This window comes from Phodopus roborovskii, unplaced genomic scaffold (genome assembly GCF_943737965.1).
Source record: "Phodopus roborovskii unplaced genomic scaffold, PHOROB, whole genome shotgun sequence".
NCBI classification, from domain to species: Eukaryota; Metazoa; Chordata; class Mammalia; order Rodentia; family Cricetidae; genus Phodopus; species Phodopus roborovskii.
Window position 1 is genome coordinate 8,308,236 of NW_026126412.1, and position 22,224 is coordinate 8,330,459.

Below are 22,224 nucleotides of genomic sequence, written 5' to 3' on the forward strand. Positions count from 1 at the left end.
CAATAGGTAAATTTTTCCCTGGGTATGGATAGATACCAACATTTTTGTAGCAGATCATGGTAGGTTTTATTAAAATCTGTGATCGTATTGACTTCTGTGAGATATATTGCAAATATCCTATGAAGTTTGTTTTTAGGAAACATGACACAAACTCAGTTACAAAAAAGACAGGGAAATTTCAGAGAGTGAGTCTAGAGATCTTCAATTAGTTTTCAAATCAAAAAATTACATATATATTATAAAAGCATAAATACTATAAAGTCTTATCTTACATATTTATTTACAGCATCCAATGGACAGTTGGATAAACTTAAGAGGAATACAGTCCTATTGAGGCATTATAAAAGAATAATTAAGGTACAACAGGTTAAAGTAATAATTTAGCACTAGAAAACATTTCAAAGGTGTGGTCAGCTCAGCAAGATCATAATTAAAGAGCAGAGAATGGCATGCCCCCCAATAAGTCAGATATGTGTAATAGTCACCAGTAGCTCACTCTGAGTAAATGAAATTGCTTACAAAATGTTTTCTTTAAGTCATGTGTTGACAGTTTCCATGAACATTTACACATGAGATCATTGTGATTATAAATGAATTCTTTTTGAAACTGTAATTTAAAAATTTAAATTTGTGCTTTGAAAATTTCATGTATTTACACAATGCTTATCCACCACTCTGACCCTCTTCACCCTGTCTCCTCACTATCCATTCCTTAAATATTTACTTTCTCTTTTATGATTCCTAGAGTTTGATCAGTGTCTTTTGTGCCATCATTGCTCAGGAATAACCTTTGAATTCTGGTGATCTTGGTACTGGGTATACAATGGAGGAGGAATCTCTCTCCAAGATTATCAGTAACCAGCATCAGCAATAAAGGGACAGGTCCTATTCACAACTGGCTGTTGATAGGACCAGTCTTGTAAAGATCATTGCTTGTAAAATTGTGATTATAATGGTATGTCAAGTCTAGTGGGTAGCGTTTCACAGCCTTTCATTCTGTAACATGGTTTTTACATGCTACCCTCATCTCCTTTACAATATTCCTTGAAAAATCAACTTGAGTAATATAAACATCACTTAGAACTAAGCCATCAAATTTTACTTATTCTAACCATCTGGGAAGCCACACACATCTAAGTTTATCATTGTTTTCTGGAAAGAGGTACTTATCTCATTAAAGCTGAGAGTAGCTTTGTATGTTGATATAAACAGATATTTAGAAGGCATGTTTACTTTATATCAATTTAAGTAAAATGTAGGAGTAAGTTACCCCTTGAGTCCTATTATGTAATATTTTCCTCCGAGGTTGAAGCATTCAATCCTGAAAGGGAATTTCTTGAGCAAGAAGGCAAAAAACATAACTTCAGAATGTCCCTGAAATTAACAAGAGTCACTAGCCCCTTCCCTCCAACAGTGAACAAGAAAGAGTACTAAGAGTCATTTTCATACAAGCCAAAGTGCAAAGAAGAATCCCACACCAGACTAACTCCCAGGAAGAAGCTGAGATGCCTGGAAGAGATTTAAAGATCATTGGCTTCTATTGGAAAGGACACTCTCAAACATGATGAGCTGCCTGTAGGCTGTACAGAATGCTCTAGGTTTCCAGCTTTTATTAACTGTCAGACATGTTGGGTTGGGCTTTGATGATACAGCTGTATTTTAGTCATTTCTATTCCTGTGAGTAACCACCACCTATCTTCCTATAAATAACCCCAATGGAACTCATTGTTTCATCAACTTTGACTTTGATGCTCTTCATTCCTTGGCCTTTTTTTGGTCTGTTTTCATATCTCAGATGAGTAGACATGTGTGTTGGGCCCTCCAGAAAACTCCTTGGGTTTGGGTCCTTAACTGGGCTTATAGTAATGTCATGAGTTCCTTCTGCTAGAACAGGCTCCTAGTACAGTCATAAGATTGTTGGTAACCCCATAAGAGTTGTGCCACTATCCATATCTTGATTATTAGTTTTCTGACTCAGAAAGTTGACTCTTTTTTTTCTTTCTTTCTTCCTTTCTTTTTCTTATTTTACATTTCGATCCCAGTTCTCTTTTGCTCACTCCTTCCCTCCCTCCCTCACTCCCACCCTCCTATGTCCCCCAACCATGCTCATCCCATTCCCCTCTCACTCCACAGTTAGGGTGATGCCTTCCAGGAGGGATCAACTAAATCTCTCAAGTCATTTGGAGTAGGGACTAGGCCCTCCCTCCTGCCTCTAGGTTAAGGGAATATTCCTCCATGGGGAATTTGCTCCCAAAGTCCTTTTGTGCACCAAGGATACATCCTGGTTCCACTGTCAGAGGTCCCTTAGACTGCCCAGGCCTTCAAACTGAGATCCATGTTCAGGCGGTCTGAGTCTGTCCAATGTTGGATTCCCAGCTATCAGTCTGGGGGCCCATTAGTTCCTTCTTGTTCAGGTCAGCTGTCTCTGTGGGTTTCTGTATTCTGTTCTTGTCCTCCCTCTCTGCATCTGTATTCCAGGTTGGCTTAGTGTTTAGCTGTGGGTGTCTGCTTCTGTTTCCATCAGATACTAGATGAGGGCTCTATGATGGTGGATAAGTTAGTCATCAATCTCATTATCAGGGAAGAGCTTATGTAACCCAGTCACAAAAAGAAGAACATGGTATGTACTCACTCATGTATAGATTTTAGATGTAGAGCAAAGGATCACCAGCCTACAAATCACACTGCCAGAGAAACTAAGAGATCATACAAAGTCACTCACAGAAGGGGAAAGAAACAAGATCTCCTGAGCATATTGGGTGTTGGGGGTGGCAATGAGTGTAGAGGGAGCTAGGAGAAAGAGAAGGGGTGATGAACCATGACAGGAAAGTCTGATCTAAATAAATACTTTCCTTCCCAACTACTTTTGGTCTGGCTGCTTTATCACAACATTGGACAGCAAACTAACACACAGAAGAATTCCATTCAATTTTTCTTTTGTATTTTCTATTTTAGTTTCAAGTTAGTTTTCCAAACAGCTTTTGCATACACTCTTCATTTTGGCTAGTTTGTCCCTTGTCTGTACCATTTTCCTAATGCTCTATTATGATCTCCAGTAACCTTTGAAATGATAGTCTGGAGGTAGGTTAGAAATCATCTTATCAATTAAAACTCTCTCCATTCTTGGGAGAGGTCTTTCACATTACTTAATATTCATTGGAAATGAATTTATCCTCAAAAGAAATTTTTCTATTAGATATAAAGAAAGGATCTCACAGGAGTTGAAAAGCAAGGCTCCTAAATCGCATTACATTGTAGATAAAATGGAGTCAGGGGATTTCTGAGGATGGAATGTATAAAATTTTCTCTTCTTTTAGGTTTTGTTTTGATTCAAATTTAACATTTTTTTTTGTCACAAAATGTAGCAGGTAATTTGAAAATAAATGTATCAGAAAGCAAGTAGAAAGTTATGTTTTCCATTGAAGCAATATAATGATGCTTACTAAGCAATTATAAAATTAAAGTACTTAGATCAGACTGGGCACATGACATGGAGTAACTTTTCCTTAAACTTTATATTCACTAAAGCTTGTCCACATGATTCAGCTTGTAGTTTCTAACCACACACAACAAGCAAAATTTTCAGGAATTTCAGAAATGGTGTTATCACCAAAATTCTGTACTATGTGAGAAAGTTGCTACACATTGCATTCTTCCATTGTTTTATCTAGGTCAACTAACACGTGAAAGAAAAGAAAGAAGGAAAGAAAGAAAGAAAACATTAATACGAGTTTTATGGTTTTTCTTTTTTTTATCTGTGCCTCCTTAAAAAGATTTCTGAATGTCATTTTTACTTAAGAGTTTTAAACAATGAGAGATTGCCATACAATATTTACCTACACAAATTGACTTTTCAAATGTTTTAAGACATGAGAAAGACTAAAATAGGAGTTAATGGTGTGGATGTAGGGATGAAGATAATGGAATCAAACTGTTGGCTTAACGAGTTAAGTGTGTGCTTTTCAAATGTGAGGACCTAAATTCAGATCGCCAGCACCTATGTTAAAAGAGTAGACTTGGTATTGGTGATATGTATCTATAATGCTAATGCTGGCAAACCAATATAGCTTACCACTGAGGTCTAGGTACATTAAAAGGTTCTGTCCTTAAAAAAAAAAAAAAAAAAAAAAAAAAGGAAGGAGAAAGGTGAGAAGAAGCTATAGAGGAAAATAAAGGAAAATATCCAGGATTAACTTCTGGCATTTCATATATGTATCTTCATAACATTTAAGGACACAGATGTGTTTAAACTGGTTTAAATGTTTCAAGGTTCATATGGTTATCAAAACAACAAATGCCTTTATGGTTCTGAGTATCAGTTAAACATAAGTATAATTTTAATGTGCAAAGTATTTATAGTTATAAATATATATGTATATATTCATATGAATACACAACATACACACATATATTTAGAGAGAGAGAGCTTAATTACAATTGACTTCTTTGATAATTTTTTTAATTTAAATTCAAACAAGCTTGTTTTACATGTTAATCCCAGCTAATGAATCCTCCTGTCCTCCCCTATTCTGTCCACCAACCCCCATCTCATCCCCTTTTTGATTCCCTGGGAACAAGCTTCCATAGGGAGTCTTCCAAGTCTGTCATATTATTTGGAGCAGAGCCTCTGCATGTGTCTAGACTGAGGGAATATCCCTCTATGTGTAATGGGCTTGCAAAGTCAATTTATATACTAGGAATAAGTACTGATCCACTACCAAAGGCCCCATAGGCTGCCCAGTCCTCCTAACTATCACTCATGATCAAGGAGTCTGGGTCAATTGACTTTCTTAAGTAAACAATAAATGAGCTGCAGATATTCCTTCAGTATTGAATACAGGTATCTTAGGAAAAACACGTTTTTTCTTTTCACTGAAATGAATTAGTTCACACCATTTTATTGGAAGCTAATTTATAATAAATTTCAACATTTGTTTTAATTAAGAGGTCAATTAAAATAATGTTGGAAACTATATTCTCTAAGCTAAATTTAGGTCATGTTTTTATATTTAAATCCTAAAATATTCTATTTTATAAAGAGAAAAACTTGGATGTCAGTATAAACTGGTTACTGGACAGAAGAAACTACAATGACCAACATCTGAGATTGGTAGATCTTTTCATACAGAGATGCAAAGGTCACTCAATGATTTGTTAGTACCCACTGTTTTTGCAGGTAGTGATATTCTTGAAATTTAGTCACTTCCTTTAAAAAAAATTTCTGTATCACAGTATTCCAAGACAGTAAAGTACATGAGAAAGTCCATTTGATCTGCTCTAGTCCATAAGCTATTGTAGGAGCTTCCATAGAGCACTAGGCAGAGAAGTTTATCTTCTGTAGTGAGATAGTCCTTCTGTGGCACTGACCATGCCCATTGGGGAGTGGAGCCATGGGCGGAAGTGACCTGTGGAAGGAGGTCTGAGGAAGAGCAGGGAAAAGCTCTCTTGCTAGCGGAACTCTGACAGGAGAGCATCCAGTGGAACTTGCTGGTGTTCATCTGTCTAGGTTGTAAATTATTTCTCCCTGAATAAACATCTATTCGGCCTATTTGTTTATCTTGATCCTTATTTAACAGCAATAATCTTCAAAGACAAAGGATATATTATCTGGTCTTCTAAAATGGAATAAGACCACTTAATATAGAGAACACCTGTACAAGCAAACTGTTTAAGACCAAAAAGATTCTACCTTAAACTTTCCAAAAAATTTTTTCAATTAGGTGTTTTTAATGTGAAAAAACATGGTTCTTTTTAGGAAAGATTTCTTTCGCATACCTTCTCAGTGGGAAAACTTAATAGAAGAAGAAATTTCTTTGAAATTAAATGATTTTAGGAAGAACAGTAATCTTTTATCAATGTTACACTGATTGGATGTTTATCAGAAAGTTATATAGAATAAAGTCACAAACAGGATTAGTACCAGCCTGGGAACTGGAAGGCAGATGTGAGAAAAGACTTCATCCCAGAGATGGAAGACTACTGGGAAGTCATGGCATGGTATTTGAAGAGAAGCAGATATGGTCAGCCAAAAAGGGAGCATGGAAGAGCCAAGCTTCAGGTTCACAGTAGTGTCAGTCATCTGGATTATTTTAGTTAGTGTTAATGACAAAGTATCAAAAATGTAACATTTTTGTTATTCAATTATTTTTATTTTGTACTTTGCAAAAGTTTATGCACATTTTAAATGTAAGTGAAATAAACTCATCATTTTACAAGGAAGATTGTTAAAAATAAATCACAAGTTGTTTTTGTTGTTATCTGTTTTTCTTTTTCTTTCTTTCATTTTTTTCTTTTTTTATTAATGATTGATGTGTCTAGGTGGTACCACACTTGAGCTTGCAGGCATGTTGTAGTCCTGGGTGGTAGACTGAGCTAGCCATGGATGACAAACCAGTAATTAGACTTTCTCCATTGCCTTTGCTTCAGTTCCTGCCTCCAGGTTTCCACAATAGCTTCTGCTTAGGCTTTTCTTGATGAAGTATTGAAACATGTAAGCAAGAATAAATTCTTGCATGCCCTAAGTCAGTATTCTGTCTCAGTAACAGAAAAGTAATTATTTTTTAAAATTAATTTTTAAGGTAACATTAAAGAAATGTGTTTGAATTTATGTCATTATTATACATGATGGTATTTACCTTCTTTTTATTGTTGTTGTCATTGCCTTTTGTTTTTTGATACAGCATCTCTCTACATAGCAATGGATGTTCTAGAACTAACTGTGTAGACCAGGCTTTCCTCAAACAGACAAAGATGTCTGCCTCTGTATGCGGAATGTTTGGATTAACAGTATACAGCACCACACCAGGCTTGAACATCATTTTTATTTGTATTATGTTTCTCTACTCTCTTCTCTCTCTGTCTCTTCCTCTCTCTCTGTCTCTCTCTTTCTCTCTCTCTCATAATGGCAAATGCTTTTTTTTTTTATTTAACTCTGAAACAAGGTTGTTTTACATGTCAATTCTAGTTCTCTCTCACCCTCCCATCCTCCCCTATCACCCCTACCAAACCCAGCCCATTCCCTTTCGGCTCCCCAGGGAAGTCTTCAAAGTCTGTCATTTCATTTGGGGCAGGGCCTAGACCCTGACCCATGTGTCCAGGCTGAGAGATTATCCCTCTATGTGGGATGGGCTCCCAAAGTCCCAAAGTCCAATATATAGTTGGCCAAAGGTTCTCCCATTGTACAGGCAGTCATGTCACTCTGACAACTACTTACTTTCCTGTGTAGAGCTCTTTAGTTCATGATGTCTCATTCATCAAGTTTAAGATTATTACTTGTACTTTGGAAGTCATTTTCAGAAATTGGCTATGCCTACATCTTGAAGTACATCTCTCTCTCTCTCTCTCTCTCTCTCTCTCCCTCTCTCTCTCTCTCTCTCTCTCTCTCTCTCTCTCTCTGTATATGTGTGTGTGTGTGTGTGTGTGTGTGTGTGTGTGTGTGTGTGTATGTGTGTGTGTTTACCATTTTAGAAGTTTCAGGCCTTTGATTCATTTTTTAAAAATATTTGTTTTTGTGTAGTGACATAGGCATATAAACCTTTTCTGCATCCAGATTTTCCTACACTAGTTATAGAAGACTCTGTTTTCCCCCAATAAAAATATTGGGTGTCTGTATTCTGTATGAGTTAATCCGAAGTTTATTAAATTGGTTTGTATGTTTATCTGAATGACCAGAGGTAAAACTGGAAGGCACCAGAGAGCTTTGAAATTAAACAAATACTTGGATACTAAACACTTAACTCTGCAGTTGTTATAGTAGAAATTAGAAATAAAGAATCAAATGACTCTGACTTAGTGGAAACACAGTTTACCAGATGTTTTGATAGTCAAAATAGTTGTAATAAAAGTTTGAGTATGTTCTTTGACCTTAAAAACTCATACAGGACTCATGTAAACAATGAAATGTACATCTCAGTACTTCAGGAAAATAAACACAAGTTACACTCAAAAGCAGTAGGCAACAAGAAGTGGTTGACACAGAAATGAAATTGATACGCTCTCACCAAAGAAAGGAGAAAATCATAAATTAATATAATTATAAATGAAAAGAGAATGTTATAACAAACTTCAATTTAATACTGAAGATAATTGTGTTATGCTTCAAAACTGTGGTTTTAAACAGCTAGAAAAAAGCCAGGTGTTGATGGCACACTTTTTAAATCCCAGCACTCTTCTGGGGAGGCAGAGCCAGGTGGATCTCTGTGAGTTCGAGGCCAGCGTAGTCTACAGAGCTATTTCCAGGACAAGCTCCAAATAAATACAGAGAAATCCTGTCTCAAAAAAACAAAACAAACAAAACAAAAAGCAAGATGGGTTTGGGATTTAGCTCAGTGGTAGAAGGTCTAGCAGGTGCAAGACCCTGTGTATGATCCTCTCCTTCAAAAAAGAAAGTTAGAAAAATATTTGACAAAATTTTAGACATATACAGCCTAAAATAATTAAAATGTGGTGAAGCCTTTTTAAATATTTATTGGAGGAAACAGCCACTTTTTGACTGGTTGTAAAGCCCAATGTATAACATTGGGCCCATATCAAACACAGTTAACAGGCTAAGAACATGAGTCTAGGTAGGTCATGGGCCTTAGTGGAAAACTCAATACTATGAATCTGATAAAGGAACAAAGAAATAAAATGACTCCTATTGACATACTGTTTTGTTCATAGATCAGTGATTTAAAATGGACTCACACCACTCCTACTGTTCCTGAAATCCATCCACTTCCCCATCTCCAGTTCTGTAGCAAGAAATTCACTGAAGTCTCCCTTTCCTCCCTGAGCTTATCCCCAATGGATCACAAAGGCTTCCCCCACAAACTTCTTTTCCCCAACTCATCCCATTATCCCAACCTCCAACATTAGCAGACATTCCCTATGAACACACCAGTTGAGCTTGCCAGAAAAACAGTTAACACATAGTAATCACATTCTCTGAAAATGAAGAGAGGAAATAGAAACCAAGGACCAAAACATCCACCAAAGGACAAATCCAGAAACCAGCCCCTAGACTCATAATCACCGCAAACCCAGATGCCTAGACTCCAGTGTAAAAATATGATCAATAACAGCCAGGGCAGTATGTCTCTACTAGGGTAAAGCTATCCTACTAAAGCAGGCCCTCAATTTTCATACATAGCTGAAGCACAAGAAACAAAACAAAACAAAAGACTTTAAAGTCAGCTATATGAAGATGATCGAAGTCCTTAAAAAGAAAATGAATAAATCCCTTAAAGAAATGTAAGTATGCATAGACCAGTGCTTTGTTCAACTTCCATCAGAGAAGTTTCTTCTTAAAGTGGAAGGGAATTAAATCCCACAAGTAGACAATGTTCAAAGCATAAAAGACCTTTGTATTTTTTGCCTTAAATGGGATATCTTTATCAGAGACCTTCTCCTAGTTCTCACCTCCGTGGAAAAGGAGACACAAAGATCATAAGAGCCAGAGGCAGTGGAGGACTCCAAGAAAACTATCTTCCAGACACACCAGTACTGATGTACATATGTACTCAGAGACTGTGATAGTATGTTTAAAATATGAACAAGTTTGAAACAGACAAAATCTCAGCACGGCAGTAAGAAATTGGACACAACTGATACCAGCTGGGAAAAGGAAAATCACTTTCCTCCAGTGGAATGTTATTGGGTTTATCAATTACACAATAAGGCAGGCCCTATATGCAGAAGTAGTTATCCCAATAGAAAAGGAAGCCAAGGGTTTTTGTGTTCTTTTTGTTTCATTTTGGCATTTTGTTTCATATTGGCTTTTGTTTGTCTTGAATTTCTTTTTTGTTTAATTTAGTTTTGTTTGAAACAGAGAGAAAACATAAAGTTGGGTGGGAAGAAAAGTGAGGAAATTGAGAAAGGAGTATTTAATGGCATTAGGAAAGCTATCTTCAGTTTTTTTTTTTAAACATCATTTTTATCTGTTCTTTTTTGTCTTTCACATCATATATCTCAATATCATTCATCTCTTTGTCCCTTCATATTTACCTTCTGCCCTTGTAACCTCCACCCCCCAATAAAATAAGATAAAGAAAAAAATCTCACCATGGAAGCTGTAGTGTGACCCAGTGAGTCACACAGTCTACACTTTAGTCCATATATCTTTACTTGCAAGTGTTCTTTGCAAAGAATCATTGGCATATTTGAGGCCTGTGGTTTCTGCTGCACTATCAATACTGGAGTCTTACTGTAACTCCTCTTGAATATCTTGTTGTTGTCCTGGGTCATGGAAATCCTGTTGCTTTGGGTCTGCAGGACCAGCATCTTCACATGCTCTAGCAGTTCATAGATGGGGTGGATGATGGGATAGACCAACTCACTATCTTGGCTCTGGGCCTAGGTAGTTACAGAGTTCATCAGCCTGTAAGCTGTCCCCAATCCTCATAACCAGGATGAGCCTGTAGCATTGCCCAACCAGTGTATGCCTTTTACCATTGAGTCAGGAGTGGGACTATTTCTTCTGCTGGCATCCCCTGAGGATAAGTTATCTCACACCTTCATGATTAGGGCCAGCTCTATTGTATTACCCAGGAGAGATTCAAGGCCCACTCTCACAAGTGCTGCAGATGATGAGAGGCAGTGAAAACTCTCCTGCTCCTATACCTCCAGGCCAGCACTCCCACCTGCCAAAGGGTAGAACGTGGTTGGGGAAAGGAAATCTCTCCCCTGCCATAAAGCAGGTGAGGGGAGGACCAGATATTCCAAGCACACATTCTCAGGACTGGCTGATCAGCACCCCAGCTCTAGTGTGCTTCACAGCCTAGGAATAAGGCTCATTTTTCCTGAGTGCTGCAGCTAGTAAGGGAGACAGTAAGATCACTTGCACAACACATGCATGGGTTTGCTATCTTTAATGATTCTGGTTTTCAATTGTGGAAGAGCACAGAACAAGGAACCTTAGGATCTCTCAAGATCAACAGAAAGGGAGAGATAGTGGGGAAGCTTACAGCCAAAACTTCACTTACATGCCTCAACCAGAGACACGAGTCCATTAACAAACTGTGAACGATGATAAAATTAAATTTAGGAGGTAAAAGCTAACAAATGTGACCACCAGCATCAGGATGGTATGGACTGCTCTGGTCTCAGCATGGACTCCTTTGTCCTGGATGGGAGTGTGATGCATTCGTTGGTGATGCCTATGTAGGAGAAACACCATAGAGATGCTGGTACAGGTCATGATGCTGATGAATGTGGCATCATGGACAAAACACAAGAAGACAACACCTATACTGAAACCAGAGGTGGAACAGACAAACTTGTTTCTAGAAACAGTGTTTTTGCCTGTTTTCTATGGACCAGTGACTTTCAATGGAATGTAGACATTATTTAAGACATTGAACAATGTCTTAATAAGAATAACTCACCAAATTTGGGACCCTTCCTCTGAGCATGACTTTACTCTATCACAAACAAGAGTGACAAACTGATAGGTGCTCAGGGCAGAGGTGGAGCACATGTTTATGCTTTGAGCCACCAGGCAAATGAAGTACTCAAGTTTACATCTGAGGTCAGCCAAAGGAGTCCTTGAAGCAAACGCCATCATACTGTTTGGAGACACCATGATGAGGAGAATGAAAGCATTGGCCACAGCCATGTGGCTGAGAATCTTATGTGTGTGTTTCATCTGAATGCCTGTCAATACTGGAGAGAAATTGTGTACAAACAGAATGACGTTGGCCACAGTCCCAACCCAAACCTGACAAAGTAACCTGATCTGAAGAGCTACTTCCTCACTAGATTTTATGAGCAGACATGGAGAGGGCTTCACTGGATACTGCAGTGACAGTCATGTGGGGCAGTGCTGTCCTCAAGTCTTTGTTCTCTTCTCCAAGCTTAACAAGTGATTTGGAGTGGCTTCTTGTTATGAGTATGTTTTCCTTCTGGCCTGTTCCCAGAGCTACTCCAGCCCCAAAATACAAGCATTACTTATTGGCTAGCTCTGTCTTAAATATTAACTCATTTCTATCAATCTAAATATTTCCACATGGTCTTATCTTAACGGAGAGAGGGCTGGATCTCTGTTCTCTTGGTCTTAAATTTTGAATCTCCTCCTGCTCCCTCCTCCTTCCTTTGGAATTCTCCTCTCCTAGTCCTGCCTATCTTGCTTGATGAAAGTATATTCTATGAAACATTTTGCAGTTGAAAAACAAAAATAAAGATTCTTTGTAATTGAGTTCAAGAGAATATGATACTACATTTAAAAAAAAAAAGAAGAAGCATATTGTCTAAACTCAAGAACTGGATAAGAGTACTGACTCACCTCTCATTTCATAAGGTGCTTAAAGTCTTAGTTTAATATTAGGTGACTTCCTGCTAGCTTGTGGTCTTGTAAGGGTACAGGATACAGGAAACATTTCCCTATTTACTCAGCAGTAATTTTGAGCATATGTTCATCAACCAACACCAAATAAGTAAGCATCTTCTACATTAATAGATATAGCATGTATAGAATCAGATACAAGGCTTAGGTTGTGTGTTGATTTTTAACTACTTAAACACATTTTCAGAAGTATATATATATATATACACACACACACACACACACACACACACACACACACACACATATATATATATATATATATATATAGCTTTGAGTATCTAATTCTCTTGATTTTATCAGTTTCAAATATAATAAAATAAATATGATTTATAAGGGAAATTATTATCTTTGTCAAGCCAATACTTGATTTTAATGTGCATAAAGGGTTAGCGATGATCTTTGCATTCTGAATTATAAAAGAAGACATCATTTAGCTCTTCAGCTTTTGAATTACACAGTACAGACTTTATTGTACTAATTATAGCATAGGATATATGATTTTAATTTCAAAAGCATGTGTTACCTGTTATTCTTTTTAATACCCAAGAGTTAATAATAATTTTTCACTTAACACTTTCTTTTTTATTGGAAGTAAATTTATTTTCATATATAAAGTATTCTTATTGTGGTTCCCTTCCTGCATATCTTCTCAGATCCTCCTTTTCTGCCTATCTACCAAATGCACAGTTTTTCTCTGTGTGCCTAGAAGAAAATACAGGCAAATAAAACAATAACAACAGCAACAAAAACAGAATAAAATTTTTAAAGAAGAAAAAGCATAATAAACACAGAGATGTGCACTTGCATACACACATACATAAACCCCCACACCCCATTAATACAAACACAAAATCTGAAATCTTGATATACAAGCAAAATACAATTAAAAATTTCCCAACAAAGAAATATGAGACAAACTACAAAAATACCATTCAGTTAGTTTTTATATTGACCATTTACTACTGGCCATGAGATCTACCTTCAAGTGTGATTTATATACCCAGTGTGATTCCACTAGAGAAAACTAATTTTTTTTGAAGTGGATGCCAATTGGGTTGACAATAATTTAAGGGCAATGGGTTAACCAAAGTAGTGGTGGGATGGTATGTAATTGGTTGTATTACAGGTGCATATTTACTCTCAAAATTACTTTTCTTCATTTTAAAAAAATCACTACCCTGTTAAAATTCAAAGTGTAATTCATAGGAAATTTAAAATTTATTTAATATAATTCCATATACTTAATAAAGGGTTTTGGATATATTATTATTCAATAATATTATGAAATGGAAAAGTAGCTTATAATTTTATTAGCTTAATAATGTTATGTTTATGGCATGTGATTTTTATCTCAGATCTGTCTTCCTGGACACATCGTATTTTAAAAAATCTGCAGCTCAATACTTTATTTAGTTCAAGTAGAATTTATGAACTATGTAGCCTGTCAACTGACATCTTTCCATTCCATTTTTGTATTGATGTTTCAAGTTCAAGGTCTATGCCACTATTACCTCCATCTATATAGCTTCCTGTAAGAATAAAGTGACTTCCAAGAGCAGTATAAGTGAAAGTAAAGAACAGAGCAACCGGAACTCATGGGGAAGTGATTGTTATCCCTGAGGGAAAGATGGGGGGAAAAGAACTTTTTTGTAAAACAACTGCTCCCTCTTTATTTCACTCTTCTTAGAAAAATCTCTTATGAGAACAGCAACCATAGAGACAACAATAAAATTTGGGCTTCCTGTGCAAAGAATTCACTCAGTAAATGGCAAATTCTGCACTGCCTTTAGAACTTTGACCTTACTGTCTTTGCCAATATGTTAGAATGTCTAGAAAGAGTATACCTGGGCCATATATGAACTAGCAATTTGGCTGCAGACGTAGCCTGGGCTGAAAATGGAAACTGTGCAAAGGCAAACTATGACTACAAAGCATAGTAGGAAGCTTTCTTGACAGAACACAAAGGGAAAAGGTTATAAGTCACACCCCATTCATTTCTAGCCATGAGGCATAAAATCATTCTGTCTAGTTTAAGACAAACTTAGCTGACAAGCAGAAAATTAGCTTTTGAAATTAAAGAAAATAGCAAAGTACAATGGCTTATCAGAGAAGAAAGTAAACGCCACCAACACATGGAAGGTAAGTTCCGTATAGGGTTAATGTTTTAATGACAGCTTACTTCAATGACTTCAAGAATAATCTAGGAACAGAGATTTAGTGGATCAATAAAATCAAGTGAGTACATCTATCCACATCAATGTTCTAGGATCAGTGTTCAAGTCCAGGAAGGAAGACTTACACTATGGAGAAAAACTCTATACCTCTATATAAGTGATAGCTCACAAAGAAGCTTGTATGTACACCAGGCCATGTGCTTGGAGTCAATATTCAAAGCTGCCATGGTCAAGCCATCAACTACTAAGTTCTACAGACCTAAGTATGGCAAAGCCCATGACCTCTCTTTTGAACACATATGTGTTTGTTTTCATTAATTGATGTACTCCTTAATTTATGTAAGAATTAATATAGCATTAATTATGACATTGATTGTGTGTTAGATAATGTGTTCATACAGATCAGAAAGTTGTAACTTTGGAACTTAAGAGTTCCATATTAAATGTGATAGAACAAACATGTACCAAAATAATTGTAGTACTTTTTGTACTATATTTAAAGATACTAAGAAATGGGTTAAAGTTGAAGATCAGGGTGTAAGTTTTCTCAATGCTGAAGAAAGAGCTAAGCTGGTAAATTGCTTGCTCTACAATAAAAAAGCCAGGCATGGTGGGGACATACTTGTTATCTGAGCTCTAGAGAGTGAGAGATCGTCATATAAATTAGAGCTTCCTGGCCAGTCACACTCATCAAATCAGCAAATTCCAGACCAGTAAGAATCTTCAACTCTGGAAACAAAGTATCTGAAACATGAGTAATGAAATGTAAGGCTGACCTCTGGCTTCCACATGTGCGTACACACACACACACACACACACACACACACGCACCCACACACGCACGCACGCACACGCACCCACGCACGCACGCACGCAGGCACACATGCGTCTGTGCGCTGCTGTCAGGGAGATTGGGACTCACACAGGACCTATATTTTGGAACAAAAACACTATGTTCTGCTTCTTGGCATCAGTTTCAATGTCAGTTTCTAGTCTCCTTTTCATTTATGCATGTTTATTTTTTAACAGAATTCCTTGATTTGCAAGTTAGAGATACATCCCATTGTTGCAAGAAATGCATAGCATCAGGAGAAGAACTGGCTCTTCAGATCACACGTGCAGGCAGACAAGAGAGGAAAATGCATGTTTATTTTTTAACAGAATTCCTTGATTTGCAAGTTAGAGATACATCCCATTGTTGCAAGAAATGCATAGCATCAGGAGAAGAACTGGCTCTTCAGATCACACGTGCAGGCAGACAAGAGAAAATGGTCCTGGGATATGTAATAAGGTAGACCCAAGGGCCACTCTCTCTTAACAAAGCTCCACCTCTTAAAAGTTGCATAAATGTTTCCAACAGCATCACCTGCTAGGGTCCCTCTTCAAAAACCTGAGCTAATGGGTCATATTTCACATACAGACCACAGAATCTTACAATTTCAATAGTTATTCTAACATCTTAATAATTACTAAACTTCTATTGTGATCTTATCTCTTTAGTTTTTTTAACTATTTTTTTCACTATGAACTGTTGATGCAAAAAGTTATGAAAGAGAGATTCATTTTGACTCACATTTTAAGTGAGTTCAGCATTACTTTTAAGGTAAAAGGGGGAACATCATGAATGTAATAGTTGGCCCTAATGCTTGGTTCATAGTGGACTGGAAACAGACAGAAATGATTGAATGATAATAATGGCAAAAGCCACAAGTAAACATTTCAAGGGTTGTTTCTTATAACCTCTCTCTTCCAGCCAGTCCAGATTACCTAATAGTCTGTTTGGCTGTTAGTTTATCAATGGATATGTCCCTTTTATAACGTCAGTACTGTTGTTAGCCCATCATCTTTTAAGATAACAACCAAGCTCTTAATACTTGAGCTTTTAGGGATCATTTCAGATGAATCCATAAAACATTCTGACATCAACTATTCCCTGATTTGCTTTGCAATATTTCTAGGTGCTTTACATAAGACTAAAACAATAGAATGCAAAGAGAATTGTACATTCTTCTTCTATCTGGGATTATACCCAGCTAAAGCTTATGAAGGGAATAATATAAATTACAGCTGAATTTTTCAAGTAGATGTTTTCCTCTTTTAAAAAGGTATTAGGATTCTTTCCAGCATCTTCAGTGAAAAAAAATTGATGTAATACTGCAGGCTTATTTATATAATCATTTAATTTCACTTATAAAGGAATATTCTCTTGTCAAACACATGGATATAGAATTACTCAATGATAATTTTACATTTGTAAAATGAGTTTTCCATATAGTAGAAACATACACTAAAATCTAGGATTATATAAAGTATTAAAATACTTTATATAATATAAAAATAGCTCTAGTCATATCACTCAAAAATATAAACAAACATAAAAGTTTAAGTAAAAGCAATCAAAAGCAGTTTAAACCTTTCAAGTAAATTACCTATGAGGTGCAGATGAGAAATTGAGTAATCAGCAATGAAAATGACATTCTCTGTCAATTGAATAAATTGGTTATTAAAAACATCTGATTGTCTCTAAATTTTAAGAAACATCCATGAATAAATATGATGGATAATTAAGCTGCTGAGGAAGCTAGGCTTTCCTGTAGGTCACTTTGTCTTCTTATTAATGAATTTAGAAAGCATATGGAGAGAAAGAACAGGAAATGTCAGGGAAGCTATAAATCTAGGCAGCTGCCACAAGGAAGTAAATAGGAAAAAATGAGAGAAAGCCAACAAGTTTAATAAAGGAGGGCAGCAAAGGGGAAGGAAGCTGCAAGGAAAGAGTGAGAAAATAGATACAGTCCAGAAAAGCATGCCTAGACATTGGAATACACCCAAAAGAAAAAGATACAGAAGGAAGTAACAGGAAAAAGTTTGTATTTTGGAGCTAGAACTTGGGAGAGTAGGGAGGCTTCATGGTGGGTGATTCCTTATATGGCTACACTGGAAAAGCCATGTTTGAAAAGATTACACTATCAGATTAGGGTACCTATTATTTTACCATGTGACTCAGCTTTCCCAGGAGCAAGGGAGGATCTCCTGGCCAGGTGATTAACTAGTCCATCTGGGTTGACTCTATTCTATTTTTTTTTTTAAATATGATTAAAGTATACTTTATATTTCTCCCTTATTTTCTGTCATTTCCTTCTCATTAGCCACTACCCTCATCCCCTCTCAAATTCATGAGCTTTTTGTTTGTTTGTTTGTTTTACATGCACGTGCGCGCGCACACACACACACACACACACACAGAGTGAGAGAGAGCAGGAACCATTGACCCCACCTAGCTATGACATCTACAGATTACAATAACTAACATGATGCCAACATGTAGGTGTCAAAGCTGGGTGGGGTCAATGATCCCTGCTCTTGCTCTCTCTCTCTCTCTCTCTCTCTCTCTCTCTCTCTCTCTCTCTCTCTCTCACACACACACACACACACACACACTTTCCTTTTACTTTATATTTCCTTTATGTCTTTCACATTCTGCCTCCCAATCCAATCCATCTTCTTCCCCCTACCCCCAAAATAAAATTAAAACAAAGAAGAGAGAGAGAGAGAGAAAGGAAGGAAGGAAGGAAGGAAGGAAGGAAGGAAGGAAGGAAGGGAAGGAGTGGAACATATCATGGAAGCAGCACTGTGATAAAACCTCATGTTTATATATTTTTTTAATTTACATTTGAAACAATCTTGTGTTACATGTCAATCCCAGTTCTTACACCCTCTTGTCCTCTCCTGTTCTCCATACCAACCCCCTTTATATCCCCTTTCTGCTTCCCAGGGAGGGTGAGGCTTTCTATGGGGAGTCTTCAAAGTCTGTCATATCATTTGGAGCCCTCCCCTATGTGTCTAGCTGAGGGAGTATTCCTCTATGTGGAATGGGATTCCAAAGTCCATTCCTACACTAGGGATAAATACTGATCCACTGCCAGAGGCTCCATAGATTGCCCAGTCCTCCCAACTAACACCACATTCAGGAAATTTGGTTTAGTCCTATGCTGGTTTCCTAGCTGTCAGACTGGAGTCCATGAGCTCCCCCTTGTTCAGGTCAGCAGTTTCTGTGGGTTTCTCCAGCTTGGTCTTGACCCCGTTGCTCGTCAGTCCTCCCTATCTGCAACTGTATTCCAAGAGTTAGGCTCAGTGTTTAGGTGTGGATGTCTGCTTCTGCTTCCATTAGCTACTGGATGAAGGCTCTAGGATGGCATATGAGGTAGTTGTTAATCTCATTATCAGGGAAGGGCATTTAAGGTAGCCTCTCCACTATTGCTTAGATTGTTAGTTGGGGTCATCCTTGTAGATATCTGGATATTTCCCTAGTGCCAGACTTCTCTTAAAACCTATAATGGCTCCCTGTTTTATGGTATATCTTTTCTTGCGGTCCTCTTTTCTTTCCCTGTCTCAATCTTGCTACAGTAAGCCTCCTTATCAATGTATTTTCACATGAGATATTTATTGAAAAGAGTCATCAGTCTGGTTCAAAGCCCTGGTCTCTGCTGAACCATCCACACTGAGACCACACTGGGACTGTTTCTGGACATCCCATTGCTGCCCTGTGTCATAGAGATCCTGCCATCCTGGGTCCACAGAACTGACCATTCCCTCCCTATATGCTCTTGGGGTGTGCCAACTCATAACCCTGGACCTGCAGGTTTGGTCAGCCCCAGCTGTCCTTCTCCCTTGCCACCTACCAGGATAAGCTCTCCTGCCTTGTCCTAGCTAGTTTACCCCTTGCAGGAATGAGCAAAGGGGTGGGGCCAGTTCCCTGGTTTTTAAAATGCAGCCAGGATTAGTTCTCTCACACTTAACACCTTCAGGGCCAGTTCTATTTTGTTGCCCTGGTGAGTGTAAGGGCCAATCCTGGAATATTGCAGTTTGTGGGGAGGGTGGTGGACAGGGATAGCTCTCCCACCTGCCTCAGTCATTGATGGGTGGGGAGGAGGCAGAGGAATGTGTTAAGGGGATGATGGATGATGACAGATGTCTCATTGGCCCATGGTACCTCAAGACAGATGAGTAATAGGGACAGCTTTGCCACGTTCACAACGCTGGAAGTGGCTCACCTATCTTCTGACAACAGGGTCAGCTTTGTTGTGCTGCCCAGGCAAGATCCTCTCTTTTGACAGCTTGTAAAGAACCTTTCGGTACCATGAAAGATAGTTTTCAAGGTTAAGGCTGAAGGTCAAATCCAGCTCAACCCTTCCAAATCATGAGTCTGCAATGTATAGCTTCTTCAGCTAAAGAAGGGAGAATAAATTTTAGTTTCAGAGATGGTACTCCAATCCAGATGCACATAAAATTGTTAATTAGACTTGTAGTGGAATATATATATATATATATGAATGAAAAGGTCTTAAGTTTAAGAGCTGGTATTTGAGATGACATGGGAGAAGTTGGAAGAAGAAGTAGGAGGGATAAAATTGGTACAAATGCAGTGTACTCATGCATGGAATACTGAAAATTTTTAGAAGGAAAGAAAAAAATGAAGTTACAAATAAAAATTAAAATGAAAAGCAAATCTGAAAAGAAAAAATGAAAGTCTAACTCAAAATGGTATTATCAGAGCTCAAAAACATATATGACTATAGATATGATAAATGAATCAGAGTTTCAGCATGTGCTCAGGGTTTGATACAGCTAATATATAATGTGTTGCACAGGAGACAGAGGGGAAGATTTTGTTGTGATTAGAAAAAGTTGGAAAGGTCAAAGATGTGTAGTGGGGGTAGAGATGGCTAAGAATGTGTGCTTCCCAAAGTCATAAATGTGGGCAGAAACTGACAGTGATATACATGATAATATTTAACAGTCTGTTATGGTTACTACAGTTATGGGAGCAATTTTGAGTATTTGAATCCAATCCTGACTGAATGTTCAGCATATCCATGGGGAGATCTACAGCATCTGCTGTAGTATTTTTTCATCTCTATTATTCCCTCTCTTTTTCTATCATATTTTAGTTACACACACACACACACGGAGAGAGAGAGACAGAGATAGAGACAGAGACAGAGAGAGGATGGAGGAATTAGTGAATTAGGCATGGTATAATATACCTTTAGGAAATACAGCATAAATAAGAGAACAAATATCAGAATAAGAGAGATGTGTGCTATCATTGAGAACCTTGAGATAAGTTAAACTCTCTGTGTAAGCAGCTTCTCATCTATAAAATTGCCAAGCTCATGAGTTGTTATGAGTAACACTGTGTGGACAGAACTGACTATATTAGTGATTCCTGACTATAACTTTATCTTTACAACGCTAGATATAAAGATTGCCTCACATTTGGTACAAAACTGAAGTTGATAAGTCTAAAATTTTTGAGATAACTGCCTATCATTCTGAATTTGTTATGTTGTAAATTTTAGATATTTAAAACTATTTACACAGTGCTCACTTCGGCAGCACATATACTAAAGTTGGATTACACACAAATTCATGAAGCATTCCATATTAAAAAAACTATTTACATGTTAAAGCAGCATTGCCAAATTTCATTACAATAAAGATAAACCTTAATGAACATTTTCCTGTAGGTTTATCTAACCAGAATAAGTATTAACTGGTAACAGTTAGACTCTCAAAAATCAATGTCAAGGGGCACAGTTGAGTCTTGTCCACTGCACTTGATAAAATGAGTATCTTGTTTGGATGGTCTTTAAAATGCATAGTCTTGTTGGATCTGCTAGCCAGTCTATGAAGTTATAAAGTTAAGGTCTATCTCTGGACTGTAGATGAAGTGCTTTAGGCTTAGTCAGCAAGTGGCAGACTCATCCAGCAAACAACAAAAATACTGCAGAACCCAAAGCCATTGACAGTTGATTACTTGCTTTTCCTGTACACTGACCAATTACCTCCTACTGCAATCCTACATAGATATTCAGTAAGGATGAATTGAAACATATAATATATGATGAAAAAACTAAATATTTGATTGAAGACATTAACAACCAATCACTATACATTTAACATGCAAGAGCTTGGAAGTTACATAGGATTACCATTATGTTGCTACATTGGAAAATGCATTCCAGAATATATTTCCATGCTCTCCACAAGACAAATTTCACCAAGTTACTACCATATGAAAGTGTTCACTTCAGTAGTTTAACTTCAAAAAAGAAAAAAAAAGGAAGTCAGAGTACTTCCCTTACAGAGTAACTTAAATTATAATCACAAACACTACTCTTTCAGCAACACCTATTAGAAAAATGTCTCCTGTTTTTCATATGTTGTTAATTACATACTTTTCTTCCTGGATTCCATTAAGTTTAAACAACTAAGAGAACATTTTTTTCCACATATGCTTATAGATGTACTCATTATTGAAGAAAGTTGAAAACTAACCAAATAATCATGGGCAAAAACAAAACTGATGCTTTGTCGAATGCTATTATCTTTTCCATTTTTGAATGGCATTCATTCTTCTGCCATATCTGTTTCCAAAAAGAGACTGAGAGCCATCTTCATCCCTTTCCATCTCACCCTCTTGTTTTCCAGGTTGGAGACTTCCTATTCTAATTCTGCATTGTTAATGACCAATGCCTAACTACCAAATCTTTCTTATTTTCAACACGCCTTTCTGCACTCATGAGAGTGTATACAATCCCCAGAAAGCATGTCTTTTACTGCTGAACTAACTGTTCTGATTTAACAAGAAATGTTCTAGGAAGTTCTATTATCTCTACCCATTTTCATCTATAACCCTTGTCATAAATTTCAATATCTTCCATCTCA

The 22,224-nt window shown here is 37.1% G+C and overlaps 1 pseudogene; it reads right to left on the minus strand.

Moving 5' to 3' along the window:
• Nucleotides 1-10,862: 10,862 nt before the first annotated feature.
• LOC127220939 (vomeronasal type-1 receptor 4-like) lies at nucleotides 10,863-11,789 on the minus strand (annotated as a pseudogene).
• Between the last annotated feature and the right edge of the window lie 10,435 nt (nucleotides 11,790-22,224).